The sequence below is a fragment of the Petaurus breviceps genome, unplaced genomic scaffold, assembly GCF_028583685.1.
Source record: "Petaurus breviceps papuanus isolate PSGF00001 unplaced genomic scaffold, PetGlider_PUasm1.0 98, whole genome shotgun sequence".
NCBI lineage: Eukaryota > Metazoa > Chordata > Mammalia > Diprotodontia > Petauridae > Petaurus > Petaurus breviceps.
Window position 1 is genome coordinate 7,151,738 of NW_027187460.1, and position 24,938 is coordinate 7,176,675.

General features: G+C 37.3%; 1 protein-coding gene across 3 annotated transcripts in view; it reads left to right on the forward strand.

Annotated features, from left to right (window-relative positions):
* The window catches only part of TRAPPC9 (trafficking protein particle complex subunit 9), a 1,063,197-nt gene that overhangs the window by 854,719 nt on the left and 183,540 nt on the right, over positions 1–24,938 (forward strand). The window lies entirely within an intron of this gene.

The window sequence follows — 24,938 nt, forward strand, 5'->3', positions numbered from 1 at the left end:
ATAATTTGGTGAAGCCTATGGATGTCTTCTCATGATAATGTTGTTTTTTAAACTTAATGGAAACAAATGTTAAATTTCAGTTAGGTCTTTGGTAATTTTTTCCCATCCAAATTCTCAGACTCCCTGAAACATATCCATAACCCCAAATTAAGAACCCCTGATCTTAACTAGCCCTCATATCTAACAGCTTAAGAAACAAAGGCCCAGAGATTGGTAGTGATTTGCCCAAAGTAAACATACAAAAAAATTGTCAAAATTCAGACTCAAAAGCAGATCCTCTAACTCCTGATCCAGTGATCTTGCTGCCCTTCTCTTCTTAATCTGTAAATGAGGACAGTATTTACACTACCTACCTCATAAGGCTGTGAAGATCAAATTAAATAATGGATAAAAGCAGCAAAGAACTATACAAATCTCAACTGCTATAATAACATTTGTGCTAAGGGCTGGGTATACAAAGAAAGGCAAAAGAGAGTTCCTACTCTCAATCAGCTTGTAGTCTAATGGGGGAAATAACTTGAAAACAGCTATGTACAAACAAGCTACAGAGAAGTTAAATTGAAGATGGTCTCGGAGGAAAGGTACTAGTATTGAGAGTTTTCTTGTAGAAAGTAAGGTTTTAGCTGGGACTTGAAGGAAATGAGGAAAGCCAGAAGACAATGGGAGAACTCTTAAGAACCTCTTTCTCCTGACTCTGAGAACACTGCTCTTCTCATTATGCCAAACTTCACTGAGAGGAGCACGGAGTAGTAGAAAAAGCAGTGAAAATGGAATTGGGGGAAACCTGTATTTGAAGCCCAGTTCCGATAGTGGAGCATGACCATGATCATCACGGGCAAGTCATTTAACTACTCTGAACCTCTGTTTCCTCATTTGTAAAATGAGGAGAATTATATTTATACTACCTAATTATCAGGGTTGTGAAGATCAAGTGACCACTCATTCATTCCTTCATTCAACAAGCGTTTATTTCATACTTGTACAAGAAGCACTTGAAAAACTGTAACGTGCTGTATAAATCTTGTTACTATAATAATACCTTTCACTATCATCATCATCATCATCACATGTTTCTTGAGAAGGTATTTACTAATTCATCAACACTGACCAGATAAAATAGGCATAGGGTCTGTTTGGGGGAAAAGAATCAATTCACAACTAGGTGAGTACTCCACCCCCACCCCTACACTGCTTCAGCCCCCGGGCCTGCCCAGAGAAATCACAGCTCCCCGAGACAAGCTTGCCAGGATATTTTGAGCATTCTGTCTCTCTGTTGTATATGCCTTGACAGATCTTAAGTATTAAAAAACATTCTCAGAGCCGGATGGTAGTCAGATATTATCATTGCAAGTGTCTATTTTTGCAAGAAAGCCAAGAAATAGAGTTCATTTTGCACTTTGATTGGAAAATGTGCCCAGGATATATCAAACTTGGTAGGACAACTTAGGTGAGTCTCCTGGAGAATTAGGTCCACCCCACATTGGTTTAGGAGCTATTTTATGTGCCAGCTCTGCCATTTACTATCTGTGAACCTATTGTTGCTTCCATGATAAAACATAAACTCCTTGTCCTAGCATTTAAGACCTTTAAAGGCCAGTTTCAGCTCACCTTTGTAGCCTTCTCTTATACTGCTTCCCATCAGAACAGTCATGTTCTAGTCTATGTACTATGTTCCCAGATATCCTATTTTGTCTTTCCTTTCTTCTTCAAGTAAGCCATCCCCTCCCCACCTACAACCCCCTATAGCTGCCACCTCCAATCTATTCCTTTCTTGTCTTTACTTATTGAAATACTTCCCTTTTTTCCTCACTCAGCTCAGGTACTGCCTCCTCCAGGAAGCCTTTCCTATTCTTACTCCTTAAATTTTCTTAGTAAGCTTTGGTTGGCTCTTTTGTTCCCATCTCACTCTACTTTATAGTATGTTTATTTGTGTAAATGTGGCATTTCCTTACCCTTACTGTAATAGATTATAAACTTCTTGCAGACTCAAACTTTGCCATTTTTCATCTTTCTATCTTTAGTACTTCACACATTACTTTGTACATAATAGTTACTTAAGTATTTGTTGAATACAATTAAAGTCACAAAACATTTCTGAGCTCCAGTTTCCTCAAATATTATCCTCAGGGATAATATTTTAATTGCTTACCTCATGGGGTTGTGAGGATCAGATGAGATGTCTATGAAGCACTTTGTGAACAGTACTCATATAAATTGAGCAAACTATTTTATGTCAGGTATCATCGATATTACTACATCAAGCACCTCAGATTAAGGCAAGGGGTTCTATCTTATAATAAACTTGCCTTTGCCTTGCATTGACATCCACACAGTCTCCACACTGGACTTCATCCCAGCACCCCTGAGGGTTTCAGAACCTGACATCTGCCACCTTTCAGAGGTGGCCTATACCTGCTATAGAGGATTTCTGCCATCAGGAACACTTACTTTGATCCAAACTTATTATGATTATTCAGGCCTGATGTGGGACTGGAACTCAGGAGAGAGACTAGGGCAAGATATATAGTTCTGAGAATCATCTGCCAAATGATATTTGAACCCACGAAAGCTGATGAGTTTACCAAATGAGTCAGTATAAAGAGAGAAGTAGAGAGGACCCAGGGCAGAACCTTGTGTGATACATTTAGTGAGCATGACCTGGATAGTGGGAGAACTAGCAAAAGAAACCTAGAAGTAGCTGTCAGTTCATAACAAAAATATTATAAAATCCCAGAAAGAATTTCCAGAAGTTACTGGACCATTCCAATTGCTGCAGAAGGGTCTATATGGATAAAGACTGGGAAAAGAAAGGCCCATTTGTCAGGTGGTTTTTTTTTTCATGTTTTTACTTTTCTGTGATACCTTTTTCAGTATGGGAACCCAAAAAACTAGTCCCCAAATGTTGTTCTCAATAGGAAATTTGAAGAGCATTACATATGAGTAAGACCTTTCAGTGCAGGTTGGTTTTCTCCTTTCTTTTTCCAAACTCATTCTGTCATGAATTAGAAAGTTTTCTATTATTAAGTATAAATCTATCTCCCTGCAACTTCTACTCCCTGGCTTCTAGTTCCACCCTCCCAGATAAAATTGAACAAATTTAACCTCCCCCTTTTCTTATACCAATTTTCTTTTTTATTATGAATTTAATAAATGTCAACAAATATGAACATTTCAACATACAAAGGAGAGAAAAGTTAATTTAACATGAAACTGTATAAAAGTGTTTTCCAGCATATATTAAATTTAACATAATAGTAACAAAGCTGCCCTGCTTGTCTGTTTGCTTTTGAATTTCTTTCTGTTCTCATTTGTGTACTCTTCATGTTTCATGGATGCTCTTTTCTTTCCTTTTTTTTTTGCTTCAATATCCCTATCCAACAACTCTCCTCAATATAAATCTCCCCTCAAAGAAACACCCCCAAATAGAAGCCCTTCCTGGTAACACATAAGCATGCTCAAGCAAAACATTTTCATTCAGTGACTGTGCCCAACATGTGCCTCTAGTCCATCACCTCTTTTCTAGACATGGAGGCATGCTATAGAATCCATCTTCTGAACTGATCATTGCATCAATCAGAGTTCGTAAGCTTTTCAAGGTTGTTCTCTCATTTCTAATGTTTTCCGCACAACCACCATTCTAACATTTGAAGATAGCTATCATGTCTCATTTAATCCAGCCTGCCTTCTCCTCCACCTGTCTGCTTTCCTTCTATGCCTGCACATAATCCTGGGCTAGGCAATGGAGAAACAGATTTTAGATAAAATACAGTCCCTACTTTCATGGAGTTCACCAGGCAATCAAACAAACTCAGATGAGTACAATGCAGTTTATGGAATAAGTGAAGTGAAAAAGTGTAAAAATAAGTGCTATCTGAGGTCCCAGTTAAAAGGTCATTGTGGACCAAGGGGAACTGGGAAGACTCCAAGGTCTCTCCTTGTCTTAATCACTGACTCTAGATGCATTCTAGCTTGTCATTTCCTTCCCTCCCACCCAGATTCTCTTTTCTCCATGTTCACTTCATTCTCTTCTGGTAACCACTAACTTTGAATTTTTTGCTGCACTGGGAGTAGTGGCTCAACTCTACATTACAGATACGCTGGGATCAGTTTTCCTTTGTTGATAACTGAAGTACCATTAAGTTTTGAAACACTCAAAGGTCCACCATAGTTCAGTGAATCACAGATAGAGAACTAGAGGGGAGCGTAGAGTCCCTCTAGTTCAACTCTTCATTTTTCTGATGAAGAAAGTGAGGCCCAGATATGTTTCTTGACTTACCCAAAGTGACACAAGTGATGTATGGTAGAACCAGATTCAAAGCTTAACCTAATACTTTCCCTTTTTCTTTCCCTTTCTCTTTCACCATGATAATAGCATCATGGTGAAGAAAAAGATAATTATATTTGATGTCACAGGACCTCATGAGGTTCAAATTGTGGTTCTCCTATTTATATCCTGTGTGAACTTGTGTACAGTCTCTTAACCTCTTTGGGCTCATTTTCCTCATGTGAGTTTATGGAAGGTGGACTGGATTACCACTAAGATCACTTCCATTTCTATGTTTATATATATATATATATATATATATATATGCCACCTCTATCTTACATTCATAATTGCCACATATTTGTACAGGACTTTCTGCTTTTCAAGACATTTTCTCATCATTTGTTCTTCACATCTATGATGTTAGTTGGTCAGAACCTCTCCTACCATCTCTTCCTACTTTTAGGTGGATCCTGTTTGACTAGGGAGTGGAGGAGTAGGGAAGGTTGATCTTGTATCTCTATTGGGAGGTAATGTGCTAAGACTTAGGGTCAGGGAACTATCTTTTCTCTCTTTCCATACCCTTTCCTTCATGTTCGTATTTATCCAACCAGCTCTTTCCCTTCGCATTCTGTAAGCCCCTAAGCTAGGATCAAGAAATATTGGGAGTCCTTGGAGGGAGAGGAAAATAAAGGCATCTGAGGCTGAGCTGGTAACTTGCTTCTGTTTCAGGGTCTTTTCCTTGCAATCTGTGCCCTGTCTTTCTTACTGCTCTCTGGTCCCAACCTTCTCAATTCCTATACAATCCCTGGTTGCTGACTGACTTCCTGGGATTTACTTGCCTACCTTAGCCCTCTGGTACCACTTGTCAGTAATTCTGTAGAAGGTATTCCTGTCAAGAAAGTGTTTGCTCTAAATGCTATCAGAATTCCCTTCCAACTCTATAAGAGAGTTGGTACTAACTTCTAAATCATCTATTCCATCCTCCCCTCTGTACATACACACTATCTAGTAGTAGATTCCTTTTTACACCATCCTTGACAAAATGGTTTTCCCTTGAACATTTCCAATGACAGGGAGCTTGCCATATGAAAGACAAAATTGTCAGCAGGATGCATCAAGAATTTATCAGATACTCTGCACATCTTAAGTATAGGCAGAGTGTGGTGTAGTGGAATGAATGTTGGACCAAGAATCTGTGTTCTTTTGACTTATGTTTTCTTATATAACTTTTGGCCTCAACCACATTTTCAAATTCTGTTGCTGTTACTACCACATGGACTATGTGCTTAGCAAATCACTTCCTTCTCCCCACCTCCCTTTTATCATCTCTAAAAGGGATTGAATTAGACTGTAGGATATTTTTAAATTTTGATATCTGCATTTCTATTAACATAATTGGTTTCCTTTGTAATCTTATATATTTTATTGATGCCCTGGGGCAGCTAGGTGGCCTAAAGTCTAGCTGGGCCTGAAGTCTGAAAGTCTCATCTGGAGCCTCAGACACTGATGTGTGACTCTGGGCAAGTCCTTTAATCCTGTTTGCCTTAGTTTCCTCATCTATAATATGAAGATCACTCCAATGTTTTTTTAAGGAAGCCCCAAATGGCATCATGAAGAATCAGACAAGATTGAAATGACTGAACAACAAAAACAACATTATTCTTGAAAAGGTCCACAGGTTTCACTAGTCTGCCAAAGGACTCTCCAGGATGCAAAACCTATTAAGAACCCCTGGACTAAAGGAGCTCTCTGTTGTTTTGTTTTACTTCTTTTTACCATGTCTAACATTCATTGTTTAAAATTCCTTCTGTTTCTGACATTCTATGATCCTAGTAAAGATAAAGAACTTATATTACTATCTTTTCTGTTGAATAATTACTTGGAGCTTAATTGTTCACATCAGCAGTTAATTTTCCATATCTCCTCTATAAGCCAATTCCTGCATTCTATTTTCATATCTCTTTTTGTCTTTCACATCCTTCTTATGTGCCATTGTTAAAGATTTGAACAGAGACTTACACACTCATAGTAGTGTTAGCTTATCTAAAGGCTTCACATTACCATTAAAATGAACTGGGAAAAGCAGAAGGTGAATAACAGTAAATCAGATAGCTTGCCATTCCGGGTGACAGCTTCATTCATAATAGAGTTTACTCTTGCATTAAAGAAATGCCATGTAGTCTCAAAATCTACCTAACCATCTGTTTTTTTTAAAACTCAAATTCAGTACAATTTTGGCAGCCAATTCTAAGAATTCTGCAGCCTCACACCACTACTCCTACCATCTCTAAATTCAGATATATGTGGTATGTTTTTGTAGTCTTTGTGTATATGCACACATGCATATGTGTACATACACACATATACTTTATTTATTTATTTTCCCAACTGGATTGTGAATTTATGAAATGTGGTGGTCACATTTGCTAAACTCAGGAATCTTTAAAAGGCAACAACATAAAACAGGAAAATCACTGGACTTTTATTCAGAAAATCAGGGTTCAATTCCAGACTGTGGGACCATAAACAAGTCACTAAATCTTTCTGAGCCTCAGTTTCCTCATCATTAAAATAGGAGTTGCAATCCCTGCCCTTCCTTCTTCACATGACTGCTATGAGGCTAGAAAAAGAAAATTCCAAGGAATGTTCAAGATAATATGATTCAATAAAAATATTTCAATAATAATGATAGTGTTCTCTCTAAAATACTTTAAATGACATTTTGTTTTTTATTTAATACATTCATGGTAGCATATATGTAAAACACTTATTGCATGTGATAAATTTTCAATGTAAAAATAGACTTTATTTGTTTAATTTGCCCAAGGATTCCCCAATACTTCTCCCCTTCTGAACTCTGGACTGACAAATGTGCATTCCTTCGTGGTATTATAATCTCCTAAATGTAATGTGGCCACAATGTTAAAAGACACTAGGATTATAGCTGTAAAGTGCTGAAAAATGATAAGACACTTTATAAATGTGGATTATTAACTATCATTGTAATTATTTAATGACTTTTCTTCAAACCAATTTATAATCCTAGTGGATTTGTTCTCACTGGTTTTTCATAGTGGTGATTAACTGGAATATGACAAAATGCTTCTTTCCTGGTAGGTCTTGAACATTTTGTTACATCCCTTTGCTATGTGCCCATAACAGACTCTCAGTAAACAAATATTAATTGACTTGGCCAGTTGCACACTGAAAAATAGTAGGATGTTACCTCAATGAAACATTTCCTTGAATTCCTTGCACTTTTTGTCAATGAGGTCCTACCTTTGACCTACTTAGTAGAAAATGTTAATCATTATCTTCAGATGTCAACTTTCAGCTTAACTCTGCATGAATTTTCATGTTTATGATGTCAGAACACATAATCATAGCCTTATTTATAGACTAGCATGTGGCTCTCTGTGATACTATATTCAGGGGAAAAAATGGACAGGCAAAAAACAATACTTTCCACACAAAATCAGTACCCTCAGGTCTTAAATGTTCAAAGGCAACATTTTGGGGGGAATTAAGAGAGATTCAATTTGATTCAACAAACAAATGCAGGTCTCCATGCTAGGAAGTTTCGTTAAAATAGGAGAGTTGATATTTCTTCAGGTAAAAAATTCCAGGTCCCTATGAGATCACACCTATACCTTCATTGTGGACCAGTAAGTACTAGACCAATAATAAGAAGATCCAGGTTAAAGTTCTGATACTAAAACTATCCTAGAAAGGTAGGTGAGTCTGATTGTGTGACATTAGGCAAGACATTCCTTTTTTGTGGTCCTTAGTCTTCTCCTGTGAGGGAGTCAGGATTATCTCTTAGGTTCCCTGATTATGTTCTTTGGTCATCTAACATTTTATGTGCCAAGACCTTCTTCAACTCTAATATTCTGTGTATAAGGTCTCTTTCAGCTCTCATTCTCTGATTCTAACCCACCAACCCATGTTTTATGTATGGTAATGCCCTCTATTGAAAGTTGCTGTTCCCCATTGTACATAGGTAGAGCGACATTGTGCAATGATCAACTCATGAATGACTTAGTTCTTCTCGGCAATACAATGATCCAAGACAATTCCAAAGGACTCATGATGGAAAATGCTATCTACATCCAGAGAAAGGACTGATGGAGTCTGAATGCAAATGGAAGCATACTATTTTTAGGCTTTTTTTTTTCGTTTTGGTCTGTTTCTTCTTTCACAAAATGACTAATATACAAATATGTTTTACATGATTGCACACACATAATCTATATCAAATGACCATTTTAGGAAGGGTGGAGGGGAGAAGGAAGAAAGATTTGGAACTCAATTTTTTTTTAATGAATGCAAAAATTGTCTTTACATATAATTGGAAAATACAAAATACTATTTAAAATAAAATAAAAACCTTTTTGAGCTCTTCCAGGAAAAAGAAAGATACTTTCCCCAATAGTAATCATGGTAAGGATAAGAAATTATTAAATTTTTCCCTCATCCCCTATGAACACGAAAGGGGTTCTTAGATGCACTAAGGAGGAACCATGAATTTCTTCAGGTCATTGATCATTTTTTTTTTTAACCAAAGAGCCAGAATTTAAATATCCAATTGAGTGTTGTCCCTGTCAGAGCTAGGATTAGCATTCTAAATTTCTGACCTTTATATTTAGATTTCTCAGCTATAATTTCTGTATTCATGAGAGAGGAAGTCACTGAGATGATTAAACCTTGACCTGATCTTTCCTTATCCTAAAAATTTATTGGCATATCCCAAATGAGTGCCTTCTAATATCTAGAAAAGTTTGGAGAGATTTTAAATAAAAATCGAGAAATAAATGGCTCTTTACAAAAATAATAACAATGCTTAATCATGGTGAAGACAACCTATTGTAGAATACAACAAAGGAGTTTAAGTATATTATTTCATTTTATTCTCTTAACCTGTGAAATTACCCCCATTTTACAGATGAGGAAGTAGTGGTCTTATCAAAGTGGGAAAGGTGGTTAGTAAGTTACAGGGTCACAGTGTTAGTACTCACAGTCTGACTCCCTGCCTCCAAACCAGTGTTCTCTCCAGAGAATATTTTTAAGAGTATGGTCAATGGTGTCAAAAACTGCAGAGGGGACAAATAGAATTGAAACTGAGAAAAGGCCACTGCTTTCTTCAGTTTGAGGTGTTTTGCCAGAAGATTCACTCCAGTCAGGGTCAAGAGGAAAGTGGGGAACCATAATACTTGTCAAAACATTTGAAGGACTGTCGTATGAAAAACATATTGAACTTGTTTTGCTTGGCCCCAGAGGGCAGAATTAGGACCAGTAAATCGAGAGGGAAGATTTTAGCTCCATATGATGCTAGTATTTGCAGCTATCCAAAAGTAGAATGTGCTACCATGGAAGATGATAAATCATCCATCACTTAATGTTGTCAGGTTAAGACTATACAAACACTTATTGTTGATGGTATTGTGGAAGGAATTCTTATGGTGGCATAGTTTGGATAAGATACTCTTCAGTGCCTTTTGCCGCTATAGATGGTATTATTCCATGATTTGAGGATAAGTGCATATAGAAAGTAGAAATGATCATCTATGTAAGCAATTAAGTTTAAAATTATTTACCTCCTTAGAAATCATGCTTTTTATGTTGGTTTTAGTACCATTATGAAATTTTAGATTCTTCCCATCAATAAAATGAAAGAAATGGCAATGATCTAGGAACACTGAGGTTGGGTTCAAAAGATAGCCCCAGGATTTCCCAATATTACTCCATGGTCTTTGGCTTCAATAGTCAACAAGTCAATCAAATTGATCTCTGGAAAAATACAATGGAACAAAATGAAAACTACTGACAAATCTGTAAATATATATATATATCTTCCACTTGCAGTTCAGGAATATTTATCTAGCCTTCCTCATTCATTGTAACTCAGAATTAACAATATAGGGCTGGGAAGTGATTCCGTTAACCTCCAGTCAGCCAGTACTTCACAATTGATGACTCACTCCCCAAAGTGGCAAATGTGAAGAGTAGTTCTAGAGAAAAGAGATACTAGCCTGTGAGAGAATGGAGGAGACTATGATTCTATAGTAACCAATATCGTGTCTGAAGTGGTGAAAGTCACTAGATTTATCAAGTATAGCCTCATAAGCTCCCATTCATTCATTTATTCTTTTAACAAGTGCTTATTGAGATTAGTTGGTGAAGTGACAGAACTTTCCCAAGGTCCCTTGATGAGTTTATGGCAAAGCTAGTATTTGCCATATAGCACTAAAAAGGTACTACTCAGCACCTTTTCTACTACATTAAACCAACCAGCACCTTTTCTACTACATTAAACCAACCATCACTCCCCTGAAGCACAGCCCAGTTTGGAGATAAGACAATAGTACACACCAAAGCTACCTCAATTCTCTCTTCTTCATTCATTCTTAACTTGTATGTCTAGTTCTGTTATCTCTCCCTTGGCTCCATCTCCACCAGAGATTATGAGCTACTTGTGGACAGGGATTAGAAAACAGATCATGCTTCTTGGGTTGGTTTTATTACCATTATGAAACATTAGTTTCTTCTCAACAAGAAAATAGAATAAAAATATAAGAAATCGTAAGTAATCAACTAACAATTTTGTATATGTATATATACATATATTATATATATAAATTTATATAACACACACACACATATATAAAATTTGTACTTAATTCCATGGAAGAGTCTTAACTTTAATGAGTTTACAGATTAGTAAAGGATTTTGTTCAATTCAATAACTATTTGTTAAGCACCTAGTATGTGCCAGGCACATAGGGATACAATTGTTAAAAAAAAAAAAAAAGATTAGTCCTTGCCCTCGAGGAGCTTTTACTCTAAAGGGGGAGACAACATAAAAAAAATGGAGACAGGAAAGCAGGGTAGGGATTCCACCATTGAGTACCTGACTCTGAGGTATCTTGTTCCAGGGAGTTGAAAGCAGGCAGAACATCAGATGCAAGTGGAGTAAGCTGAGAGTCCAGTTTCTGTCTTCAGATAAGGGAAGGCATAGGAAAGAGTCTAGTACTCTGCCCTCTAGCCCTTTAATCAGAGGGGAGGGGAGGGGAGGCAGAGAGAGGTTAAGTTAAACTAGGGTTGAGTTAGTGGTGAGTTTAGAAGGGATGAGCTTTTCCTGGGAGGGGCATCTTGTTGCAGAGTTAAAAGACAAAGGATAACATATAGAGTCAAATATAAATACTTAATAACTCAAATCAAGGGGGGTGATCACTGTTGGCCTAGGACAGTCCCCAGCACTTAGCACATTGCTTGGCATACAGTGAGTGCTTAATAAATCTTTATTGATTGACCAGCTTAATTTCCCAACAAATATTTATTAGTTCTCTCTAATTTAAAAAAAAAATTAAAATTTTAGAACCAGAAAGGCACTCAGAAGTAATTTCATCCAAATACTGCATTTTACAAATGAAGAACTGAGAACCCAAGGTCACATAGGGTGACCTTGTCACAGTGACTGACAAGACAGGTATTTGAACTCCAGATCCAATGAATTGTCATGAATTCTTCTCTAGCTGTCATCTCATCTCTAATTTCCTTCTCACTGCTAATTTTGTTAAAAGTTTCTCTACGCAGTGCCTTCACCCACTACTGTCTCCTTGATTCTTCACCATTTGGCTTCCAAATCAACTACTCTACTTTAAGGTGACTCTTTCAAAGGACTACAATGACTCCCTTATCAATGCATCTAATGGTTCTTTTTCAGTCCCTAACCTCCTTGACATCTCTGCTATTTTTAACTCAATTGACAATTCTTTTCTACTAGATAACCACCTTTTTCTTCCTTATCTTCAGGGATAGGGCACTCTCAATGTTTTTTTTCCAATATATCTACCCACCTTTCTGCTGCTTCCAATTCTTCCTTCTGACTATTTAACATGAATTTTCCTAAAGTTTTTCCTTGGCCCTCTTCACTTGCAACACTCACTCCTTTGTAAATCACACTTATTCTCAGGATTTCAATTGTAACATCTAGGTAGATAAATCCCAAAACTTTTATAATAACATCCTCTCTTCTTAGCTCTAGACTTTTATCTCCAGGTATTTTTGAATCATCTCCTTCTGGATGTCCCACAACTACTCAAACTCAACATATATAAAAACATGACCTTCCATTGAGTTCATTCTTTCTTTCTGTGACCCTCATGCTTAGCACAAGTAGTAGACACATAGTAAATAATCAATTATTTTTATTTGCCAAGTCTCTTGTGTTACAACTTTGAGATTATCTTTGAGTCTTCCCCTACTCTTTATCATCTCTCATACATGATCAATTTAAAAAGTTCTGTCAGTTCTTCTTGATTCACAAAACCTGTGACCCTCACACAAGCTCTCCATATTTATGTTGCAGATGCCTAAACTATTACAGATCTACCTGACTCCTTCTCCTGACTTTTGCCCCTTTTAATGTATTTCTTTCATTGTTGCCAGAATAATCTCTTTTATGCAGAGAGCTACCACTAAAAAAATCATCAATGGGTTCTTCATCATTTCCCAAATAAAATTCAAATTACTTTGCTTGGCATTCAAAGTTCACCCTGACCTGTTGCCATCCTACTTACCCAGATTTATCACATGGTATTACCCTCCATATAATCTATGTTCCAACCAAAGTGTTACTCTCTGACTCTTCATGACTTTGATCATTTATTTTTAGCAACATCACATATGTATGGAATGTTCTCCTTTTTATGTATTAAATTTTTACCTGTCTGATAAAGGCAGTTTAAATATCACTCCATCCTGGAATCTTTCTATAACAATTTTCCCTGTTTAGGAAGTCAATAAGTGTACCTGCTATGCATCAGTTACTACAACAGACCCTAACATACAGAGTAAATAAAGGAACTATACCTGCCACCAAGGAGCTTACATTCTATCAGGAAACAATATGCATATGTTTAAGTGTGTGTATGTAGATATAAACATATACATGCACATATGGTATGCAAATACACAGATATATGCAGAAACATGTACAAAACAGATTAAAAGTAACCTTGAAAAGGAAAGCACTGGGCGGCTACATGGCACAGTGAATAGAGCACTGGCCCTGGAGTCAGGAGGACTGAGTTTAAATCCGGCCTCACTTAACACACACACACAAAAACTAGTCGTGTGACCTTGGGCAAGTCACTTAACCCCAACTGCCCTCCAAAAAGCAAAAAGAAAAGGAAAGCATTATCAGCTGGGTGTCTAGAAGGAAACCATGTATTGCAAGAGGTGGAGGTAGAAAGAGAGTAAGTAGCAGGCCTAGGACAGTATTTAGGCACAGAGATGGAAAAAGGAGCATTGTGTGTGAAGAATAGAAAGGTTAGTTTGACAGGACCATAGAATGTGTGGAGGGGAGTAATATGTAATTAGTATGAGAAAGTAAGATGTAGCCAGGTTGTGACAAGTTTTAAATGCCAAAGAGAAAGGTTTATATTTGATTTTGCAGGTAATAAAGAGCCATTGGAGTTTGTTGAGCAGGTGGATGAAAATGACCAGACCTGAGTTTTAAGAAAGACATTTTGGCAGCTCTATAAAATATGGGTTATATAGTAGGAGAGACTCAATAATATTAATTATAATGGCTAGTATTTATATAGTACTTTAAGGTTTGCAAAATGCTTTATGTACATTTTTTTCCTATATATAATATAGGATATAATAAACCTATGATGAAAATTCTAGTATTACCCTCATTTTACTGATGAAGAAACTGAATCTGAAAGAATTTAAGTAATTTACTCAGGATCACATTATAAGCATCTGGTCCAGGATTAGAACTCAAACCTTCCTAATTTCAGTTTCAGTGCTCTCTCCATTATGCCACCTAGTTGCCATCTGGGACAGAAAGACAAATTAGTAGACTCTTGCAATATTCTTGTTGAGAAGTGAAGAGTGTCCAAACTGGCATGGTGGCTGTGTGAGTAATGAAAAGGGGCTGCATTCAAAAGATGTTATGAGAATAGAAATCAAGAGATTTGGGGACTGAGTAGATATATGGGGTAAGTGAAAGTGAGGAATCAATGATGACACTAAGGTTGTATACTTGGGTAACTAGAAGGATTGTGCTGATCTCAAGAGAAATAGGGAAATTCACAGGAGGAGTAGATTTGGAAAGAAAGAAAATTAATTCTGTTTTACATATGTTGAATATGAGACTGTAGAACACCTCATCTGAAATTCCAATCGTCAGTTGGTGGTGTCATAGAACTCAGGAGAAAGACTAGGGCTAGCTATATAGATCTTCATCTGAATAGTAAAAAATAGTTAAACATATTTAAGTTAATGAGTGTGTCCAAGTGAAAGAATATAGATGAAGAAAAGAAGAAGGCCAAGGACAGAGCCTTGGAGGATACTTAGAGTTAGCACAAGGACATAGATGAAGATCCAGTAAAGGACACTAAAAAAGAGTGGTCAGGCAGGTAAGAAAAAGAAAAAAAAAAACAAAAGAGAACAATGTCATGCAACCCAGAGAGGAGATCTAGGAGGAGAGAGTGGTCAGCAGTGTCACCTGCTTCAGAGAGTTCCAGAACAATGAAGATTTTTAAAAAACCATTAGATTTGACAATTAAGAGATGATTAATGACTTTGGAAAGAGAATTTTAAGTTGAATGATGGCGTCAGAAACCAGATTTCAGAGGATTGAGAAGGGGTAAGAGTGGAGAAGTGGAGTACAGACATTTTCAAGGAAATTGACTGAGAAAGAAAGTAGATAGGATGATAGCTAAAGGGGCTGGTAGTCTATTAAAGTTTGGGGGTTTTTTTGTTGTTGTTTTTAAAGATGTGAGAACTTGGCATGTTTATAGCCAGTAGGGATAGGAACTAGTAGATAAGGTGATATAAACTTTGGGGTTTGAGACCTTATTTTGTAACTCTGTTGTATTGGTTATATAATGTTTGTTCTAGCTATCTATGTTTTTGTCTTAATTTAGTTAGACTATAATCTCCATGAGAGAAGACTTTCTTTTCTAATTTTTCCCCAGTAACTAGCCCAGAACTGCACACCAGGAAGGACTTTAATAATGCTTGTTCACCAAAAGGAATGAATACTGTATACTACCTCTGTGTCATAATTATATTACTTTTTCCCTCTCTGAACCTAAGTTTCCTCATATGCAAAATGAGAAGTTAGACTAAATGACCAAGAATATTGCTTTTTTTTAAAAAGTTTTAATAGTATTTTATTTTTTCCAATATATGTAAAGACAATTTGTAACATTTTCTTAAAAAAATTTTTGAGTTTGAAATTTTTCTTACTCCTCTAAAACGGTAAGCAATTTGATGTAGGTTAAATATATACAATCATGTAAATCATTTCCATAGTAGTCATAACATGTCTTTCAGTCCTTAAATCCTATTATCATGTAGCCTTCTGATTCCAAGACTAGTGTTGTTTCCATTGTATCAGGCTTAGGTAGAATAAATGAGTTGCTTTGGGAGGTAAGGAAAGGATGAGCTTGTATCTCCAAGATGGGACAAAGTGATATATAACCTTAAATGCTCAGCTTAAAAGTTAATTTGCTCCAATAAGCAATGGGTATGTAAAGCCAAGCATGAGCAGCTTTCCATAGGACTGCTGCTGTGAACAGCTTCAAGGTTTTGATTACACAGTATGGTGAACTTTATTTACTCAGCAATAAATTAAGGCAAAACATTCACAGAAATCAAAGTTACAGCATTCACAATATTATGACATAACAACTTATCACTAAAATGGCCACATAATTTTCACCAAAGTGGCCACATAGTTTTAAAGAAAGTACATTCATTTAGTAACTCAATCATTTATTAAGTCCTTAATTCAATCATCCTTAAGAGATACAGGATACAGAGTACAAAGTGACCCCTAGGTCACATTGTCTTAATCTCTTCAGTCAAAAAATCTTCTTTCTTCTTAATTGGAGAAGTCCTTAACTCAGTCATCTAAATGTAAAGGTCAAAGTTCTCCACCCCTAGGCCACAGTAAATTATGATCTTCTCAGTTTGCATTAAATACCCAAGGAGAGATTTTTTCATCTTGACTCAAGGCAGACTGTCAGCTTCCATGGTGTAATGTAATGCCAAGGAAAGGCAACTTCCCAAGGTTCAAAATACCAGCATAGGTGCTCTCCATTTTATTCAGTGACAAACCAAGAACAGAGAAGATCAAAACATGACATCATTCAAAATACAGCATTTACTAAGTGTGATTCAATAATCTCCAAGTACTACCCCACCCCAGGACCTTCCAATCATTCAATCAATTACAAAGTCCCTATTCTAAATACTACTCCACCCCTAGGCTGTACCTTCATTTAGTCCACCACAAAGCCCCTCTTCTCAAATGGAGTTTAGTTTCCAATCTAAGTAAAGTACATTCATTTGTTCAACCATAGAACACAAAAAGGTCAAAAGTTCCCCACCCCTGGATCACAATTGAATCTACCCCAGAGTTACATCAAGTTTAAGCACAGCACTTAATACCCAAATGGAGGTCTTTTCTTCATCTTGACACGAGGCAAGTTCTCAGCAATCTTAGTTCCTGGGGAGACAAGGCTTAGCAAGGCCACAAGATACATTGCCAGTCCCTTCATTAATTCATCCTCTGTCTGTAGAACAGTCCTAGAACCCCTGAAAACATTAGCAAAACCCTCTCCCAGGATTTTTGTAAACATACAACAAGAAAATCCTTCTTCAGGGCTTCTGAACCAACAGAAAGGTTCCCAGACCCCTGCAACAACAGCATTGTCCTTCACCAATGGACAGTATTCACTCTCTGTCTGCAGGACAGTCTCAGGATCTCTTAGCCAGCAGCCAGGTTCCAGGACTTCTTCAACAAAAGGAATGTCTTTCACCAGTGGACAAATCTGGCAAAACAACATCAAAACAGACAGACAAAGTACCAGCAAAACAGCCATGTCTCCTCAGTCCTTGGCAGCTCAGGGGGCAGGTCTCAAAAGTCCAGGGCAATTCAAAGTGGCCCTCAGCAATTCTCTCAGTCTCTCTCTCTGCCTCCACGAGGGTGCTGCTTCCAAAAAAGTTCTTCTGCCTCTCTCTTGTGTCTCTCCAAATCTACGCCACCAGCTCCTCCCAGCTCAAGACTTTCTTTTCACATCAACAAGTCCATCCCACAGGTGGGATTAACAAGCTCTGGGTTTTAAGACAATCAATTTGAAAACCAAGCCAATACAGGGGGAACTTTATATTCCATTACTATCACACATGGTTCTTCTTCCATGGTCCCAGCTCTTGCCCGAATCTATCCAACTGTTACCTAAGTTCAAAGGCAGACAGCTCTCAGTTCCTTGTCCAGCTCCTTGTGCAGTTCCTGTTCCATATTGAAGCTTATAGTGTCTAGTCTACCTCAAGTCCTTCACAGTTTCTGTTCCCAGGAAGGCAAAGCTTAACAAAGCCACAGTGACATTCATTCACATTGTCAGAATCTTCATCAATTCACTTTCTGCCTGTGAAATCAGCATAGATCCAACAACAAGGTCTGAGGAATCAACACAAATCATCAGTATAGTCCCAGGACCTCTGAAAACATCAGTAAGACCCTCCTCCAGGGTTTCTGTAAACATACAACAAGAAAATCCTCTTTCGGGGCTTCTGAACCAGCAATAAGGTACCAGAGCTTCTGTAGCAAGAGAAAAGTCCTCTATCAACAGATGAATCTGACAAAGTAACATCATAACAGACAGACAAAGTACTGGCACCACAGCCATGCTTCCTCCCAGTTCTCCTCTCTTCTCATTTCTCAGTTCTTCTCAGTTCTCTGTTCTGTCACCACCAGTTCTATTCTCAATTCATAACAGTTATCGGGATCCTAGCAGTTCTCTCTCTCAGCAATTCTGGCTCTCTAGCTTGGACTTTTCCTTATATATGGTATTAGCCCCTCCCTATTCTGTCCCTTCCTGTTACATCAGTAACTTTGTCCCACTGTGGGATTCACAAGTTCTGGATCTTAATACTTGATACAATCACAAACTTGAAACGAGGTGCTAAGTACCTATTTGATTGCCAGTACAAGGGCCATGGAAAATCTTCAAATCCCCATTACCATTATGGAATCCTTATCAGAAGCATGACTTGATTAAAACCATGTCTGAGAAAGGTTACCCTGCTAAACATGTGGAAAATGAACTAGAGTGAGCAAAGCAGCAAGGAAACTTCCAAATAGCTGAGGGTCAAGCAATTTTCTGTCAGTATGTGTTATCAATACGTTGATGGGTCAATTCTTACATCACTTATCTATAAGATTTGTCTTGGAGAATTGCCTCAGAGAAGAAGCAATTTCAAACATGAATATAAAGAGTTGTCATGGGAAAGAGGGTTTAGATATATTCTGCATAGTTCAGGGGTCAGACCCAGATCAGTGGATAGAATATTACAGTAGCCTTCTATCTGGCTGGTCAGCCTGACTCTATTCCTTCTTCCTTGGCTGCTTCCTGTATATGCAGCCTATCAGCCTTTCTTTTGTAAAGACTTGTCACATTCATCTACTTAAAAATCTTCAGTGACTCCTTTTAGCCTACTGTAGCACCAACACAGTATTCATAGTGCCAGTGGTGACTGTAAATATTCTGGCATAGTTCTCAAGTGCAAAATATAAAAGACTCTCCATATATAAGACAAAAGCAAAATATTTATTTAGACACCAAAAAACTAAATCGCAACACTAGAAAGTAAAATAAAAAAAGCAAAGAAGTTAATATACCACAGCACAGCAAGAAGTCACACCATCTTTTAGCCTCCCCATGGACATTTACTCATAAGCCTTGCTGTCTCCCTGGGTGCAACCTCTCCTCCTTCCCTCTCCTCCCTCCAGCTCTAACTGCTCTGACTCCCAGCTTCCAATGTGTTCTGCTCCACCTTTCAGCAAACTCCTCCCGCTATAGGCTCCATGTGATCACTTTCTAGGGGTCAGGGAAAATATTCAAATCAGGGAAGGTCTTTAAATTTTTAAGGGGGCAGGGAAGATCTTCAAATTCCCACTGCCATTACACCTGCTGAGCAAAGTTCACATTACTTTGTCTAGTACTCAAAGCCATGTATAAACTAAGGCCATCTTACTTTTTCAGCATTTTATATTGCTCTCTCCACTCACCCTATGCTTAAAAAAATCAGATTGTTCTCTCTCCCTCAGCTATATTCCTTCTTTCCTACCTCCTTGGGAGTAGTCTCTGTCCCCAATTTGAAATCCCACCCACCTTAAATCACCTAATCTTTTTCCCCAGTCTTAAAATGTGAATAATGAAATTGCAGGAATATTTTGAAATTAAAGCCTAGCTTAAATATTATCTTCCCCAGGAAGCTTTCCTGATCACTGCATTCTCCATCCCCTATCGGACTGCAAGGCAATTGCAATTTGCACTTTTCACAACCAGGTACTGCTATTTTGTTTTATAATTATTTGTGCACAGTACATTTTACCTACCTGACAGAGAGGCAGCCTGATGTAGTGAATAGAGAACAGGCCTCAAAATCTATAAGACCTAGGTTCAAGCTGCCCCATCTCTGACACATAACTAGTTTTATGGTTCTGGATGAATCACCTCACCTCTCCCAGCTGCAGACAGTCTTTTAAGACTGCACATTGCAAAGCAAGCGCTGTTCCATGCTGATGGAAGTTTTCCTACTGGAATTTCTCTATACCAATAAAATCAGATCCAGTTCCCTCTCTCCCCTAAAAGAATTGTATGCCTGCTAACCTCTTTCTAGATTAGAAGTTCCATGAGTGATAAGGACTTATATTTATATGGAACTTTAGGGTTTATAACATGCTTTCCTCATGACAGTCCTTTGAGAAACAAGATTATTGTACCCACCTGACAGATGAAGAAATTGAGGATCAATGAGGTTTTGTATTTATCCATCATCCCACAGCTAGTAAGTATTGGAGACCAAACTTATATACATGTCTTCTGATTCCAAGTATAGTATTGTTTCTAATGCAGTTCTCTATTTACCATACAGAGTTGTTATGAGTAAAGTGTTTTGTAAACCTTATAGTACTATAAAGCTGTGAGGAATTGTCTTTATTGTTTCACAGTGCTGACTGCAATAAAAAAGAGCCTCTATTTTATTCAGTCTTTATGTCTGTCTCTGCATCTAGCAGAGTGCTCTGTACATCAGATGTTTAATATTGGTTTGAATTGAAGTTAGATTTTCACCTAGTGGTAGCATGAGCTTCTAACTATCAGAGATTTTCCACAGTAGATTGGGCTGCCTTACAAGTGATTGAGATCTACATCACTAGTGTTCAGGTGGTGACAGGATGACAAATTGCAAGAATATCTCTATGGGTTTTGTACTTTAACCAGGACTTGAATTAGGTAAACTTTAGGTTCCTTCCAAAACTGAGATTCTTATCTCAAGAATCTGGTTAGCAGTAACTCTCTGCTAGGTAAAGTGACCCAATTTACTTCTATAAGTAACATGGAGAACTCTTCAAATAACTTTGACAAGGTTTGGCCAGTCCCAGTAAATAGAATATGCTCTTTTGTGGCATTTTAAATAACTGATGCACTTAGAGATGGGAGTCAGGAAAGGCTGCAGCAATTTCATAACATGGTCTTAATAGAATTTCTCACATTTCTGGCTGAAGAATACTTATAAAGCATTTGTTCATTGTGTTATTAATGGCTGTTGCAGGAGCCAGTTCACTCTTATCCATTTGGTCCATAATTAGGGCCTCTCATCTTATTCAAGTTGTGTGATGTTGAGTGGGTTTATTATGATCCTTTCTTTGGATGGGTTTACAGCAGTGTCATAATTTCCCAATTAAACACAAGCATAGACACCTCATTCATAGTGAGATTTGGTAGGCCAAGGTTTAGTCCTCGAACCATCCTGGCGTTTAACTTCTAACTATTCCGCTGAGTCATTATACAACCTCAGACAAATCACTTAATCTTTCTGTATATTAGTTTCCATAGTCTTCAAATGTCAATGATGAGACATATTTCATAGTCATGCTGTGGAAAACAGGCATTTTTCCAAACATATTTTTTAGATGTGAGTTACCAAAATCTCCCTGATTTCTTTAGGGTGATTTCAGCTCATTATGAGGAAGAACTTCCTCACAACTTGTGGTGGTATCCCATTTGAGCTGGAAGACAAAATACTATAGAAGAAAGAACACTGGATCCAGAGGAAGAAAACCTAGAGGCAACTCATGGATTTGACATTTTCTAACTATGAATTCTGTCACCTTCCTTCCTCCTGCTGTAAAATTTTTAGCATCATCTTCTATGCTTTATACCTCTGGGCACAAAATTAATGATATCAATATATAGAAAGTAAATAATATTATTTACTAAGGCCAATCCCTATAACTTTCACGTTGATCTCATTCTTTTGTACCTTCTCCCAGATCTTGCTCTTATAGTCATCCCTTCTCCTTCATGTATCTATTCTCTCCCTTAACACCAACTTATTTTCCTCTACTTACATACATATTCTTGTTTAGTCACTTTTCAGTGATATCCAGCTCTTTATGACTCCTTTTAGGGTTTTCTTGGCAAGGGTACTAGAGTGGTCTGCCATTTCCTTCTCCAGCTCATTTTACAGATGAGGAAACTGAGGCAAACAGTATTAAGTGACTTGCCCAGGGTCACACAGCTAGTAAGTATCTGAATTTGGATTTGCACTCAGGAAAAGCAATCTTCCTGACTTTAGGCTGGGCACTATATCCACTGTGCCACTTACCTGCCCAGACATACATATTTAACTTATCTCTATCTTCCCTCTTCCTTGCTAAAATTATTTTTTTAAGTTATCAATCCTTAGCGCCTATACATCTTCACTTTCTACTCTTTTCTCAACTCCTTGAAATTGAACTTCTATTCCTGCAATTATATTATACTCTCTAAGGTTACCATAGCCATCATATCCAATGATCTTTTTTTTCTTCAACATCTTTCACTTTTCTGTAGCTTTTGAAACTATTGGTGATCCACTTCTACCTCTCCTTCCACTTCAAAGACATGATATTCTACTCATATCTTTAATAGCTTCTTCTGTCTCTTGGAGTGCCTCTTCATTATCTCTGAATGTAAATCTTCCCTAATAGTTTGTCCTTGGCCTTCTCTTCCTCTCAATATCCCAGTCTCCAATATTCTAATCTCTAGGTGCCTTAATCATACATTCCATTATGGCTTTGAACTTCACTCAACTAAACTGTTTTCCTAAATATTTTCTTGTTTGTATGGTTCTTGTATTTTTTAAAAATTAAAATGTTTCTCTATTTTAGGTCAGGAAATGGAAAATTGTTGAAATAAATACTGAATTGTTTGGGTGTTGCAAAAGACAATAGTAATCATAACAATAACTCACATTAACACCTTTTGCCCAAGAGACTAAGAAAGGTTAAGTGACTTGCTAAGAACTATATAATTCATAATTGTCAGAGTAAGAAATCAAACCCATCTCTTCTACCTCCAAGTTCAATGTTCTTTTCATTGTCTCACATGCCTTTAAATGTTAAGGGAGAATAGTTGATGAGTAAATTATTAGAGAAGCTAAGATGTAGACCCCACTTATACAGTCTCAGCATAGAAAGTAGAAAGTCTCCAAAGTTTCAGTAAAGAGATCTTTTTTTCTTGAAATTATTTTTTTTCCTTTGGGGATGAATGGAACCCCAAAGTATTTGACTATAAGATATTTGTCTTCATTCACATCTCTTTGAAAATCGATCTAAAAAAAAAAAAAACAAATTAAGGAAATGAATTTCCCTTGGGAAGTACAACTGACCTTTTCCTTAGAACTTATTATGGAAATTAAATTTCCATTTTTATTGTGAAGATTAATTGATCCCATAGGGGTTGCACATAGAGACACTTTGAAGTAAAGGTTGAGAGTTTTGATGACATGTTTGTAGCAAATCAAGTCTCAACACTAAAAAAAAAGTACTAAGGTATTTGCATAAAGTTTTGCCAATTTTTTCCCCAACTCTCTTTTTTTCTTTCTTTTTTTTTGTGGTTTTAATTTAACCACTGCATTCAATAATAATTTTTTCTTTCTGAGAACTAGATAGTATAGGCTAGCCAATGCTTAAAAAAATGAATGAGGATTCATATTAGTTATAGACCTTGCTCTTTTAGAGATAGAGGACCAAAAGGATGTCTTGGGAGAACTGGACCAAGTTGATTCCAGAGAAGAGTCAACTTTCACCATAGGCTGTACCACTCATTTTTAGTAGTCATGTGACCCAATTGCCTCACTGAAGTGGGTTGAATCGGCTAGGCAGAGCCTGCTCCTTTTCACAGCTAATCTGGACCCTGCAGTTTATGGTTGTTACCATGAGGTGGCAGTGTTGGTTTTTCAGGTAGTAAAGACCTTTTGCAACAAGGTCTCTCCACACTAGTTAATGAGATAGTAATAGCAGGAGCAACAATGATATTAAAGAAAATACAATAAAAACTTACCTTTCACAAAATTTCAGTATGACACAAATAACTGACTTTTGCTTCGATTATTATGATCACAATGTGTTTTCGCATTATTCAGATGAGTCCTCTCATTAATAATAATAATACTTTCCTAAAGACCTGCTCTGATGTGTAATCATGATATAGTAGTAACCCCAAGTTCTTAAAGGCTGTGCCATCTGTTTGCGAGCTCTGGCAGGGCCCACCAAAATATAAAGGATTTGAATGTGGGTTCAGTGTTGCACTCTTTGTCTCTTGTCCAAGAACATAGATTCTAGGTCAAGAGAGTTGTCAGCCCTCAAAAGAGCTGACTTAATGACTTCTGAAAAGAAGACAAATAAGCAAATAAAATAGACTTATTTATTTTAAGGAGGCAGTGGGTAATTCTGGCATTTAGCAGCAGCTCCCTCAGAAATAATGGAAGGATTTCCCTGGTCAGTCCCTCATCTTAATCAGTTCAGGTTCTCTGATTCTTGCTCTAGGGGGGGTTTGAGAGCCCCTGAATAACCAAATGAAGTAGAGACCAATAGCAGAACTGAACTCTCAGATGCCAAGTTCTTCAGCAGTCGTTCTCTGCTGCTGAGGGATTTTATGTCCCTCAGGAGCCTTGAATGGAAAAGTGGCTGCAGTGCCTTCGTGACCTAACTAGGAACTGTATTTCTATCTTATCTTTCCAAGACAGCCTTGTTCTGGTATCCAGGGAGATTGCAGAAGGATTTTATCTTGGTAGGAGCAGAGGACCAGTGGTACCTGGCTACCACATTAAATGCATTTATGAAGTTAGTACAGAACTGCTGTCCATCCTCTACAAGAGGTAATGATCCCAATTCCTTTAATGTAGACACATCTGTTGTGTTCAGTTTGGGGGCGTGTGCTTTTGGAGGAACTGACAAACTGGGTCACACCAAGAGGAAGGTGGTCATTTTGATGAAAGGACTGGTTGAAGGAATATGAGATGTTGAACTTAAATAGGAAAAAAATTTAGGGAGAATAGGATAGATAATAACAATAATAACAGCAAGCAGATGTCATCAACAAGCAGCAGCAGCAGCAACTTAACAGGCATTGTATTAAGGACGTTACAAATATTACCTCATTTAATCCCTTCAACAGCCCTGAGAGGGAGGAGCTCTTATTATCCCCATTTTTCATTTAAGCTAACTGAGGCAAAAAGAAATTAAATGACATACCCAAATGTCTGAGTCAAAATTTGAACTCAGGTCCTCCTGAATTCAGGCCTAGGCACTTTATCT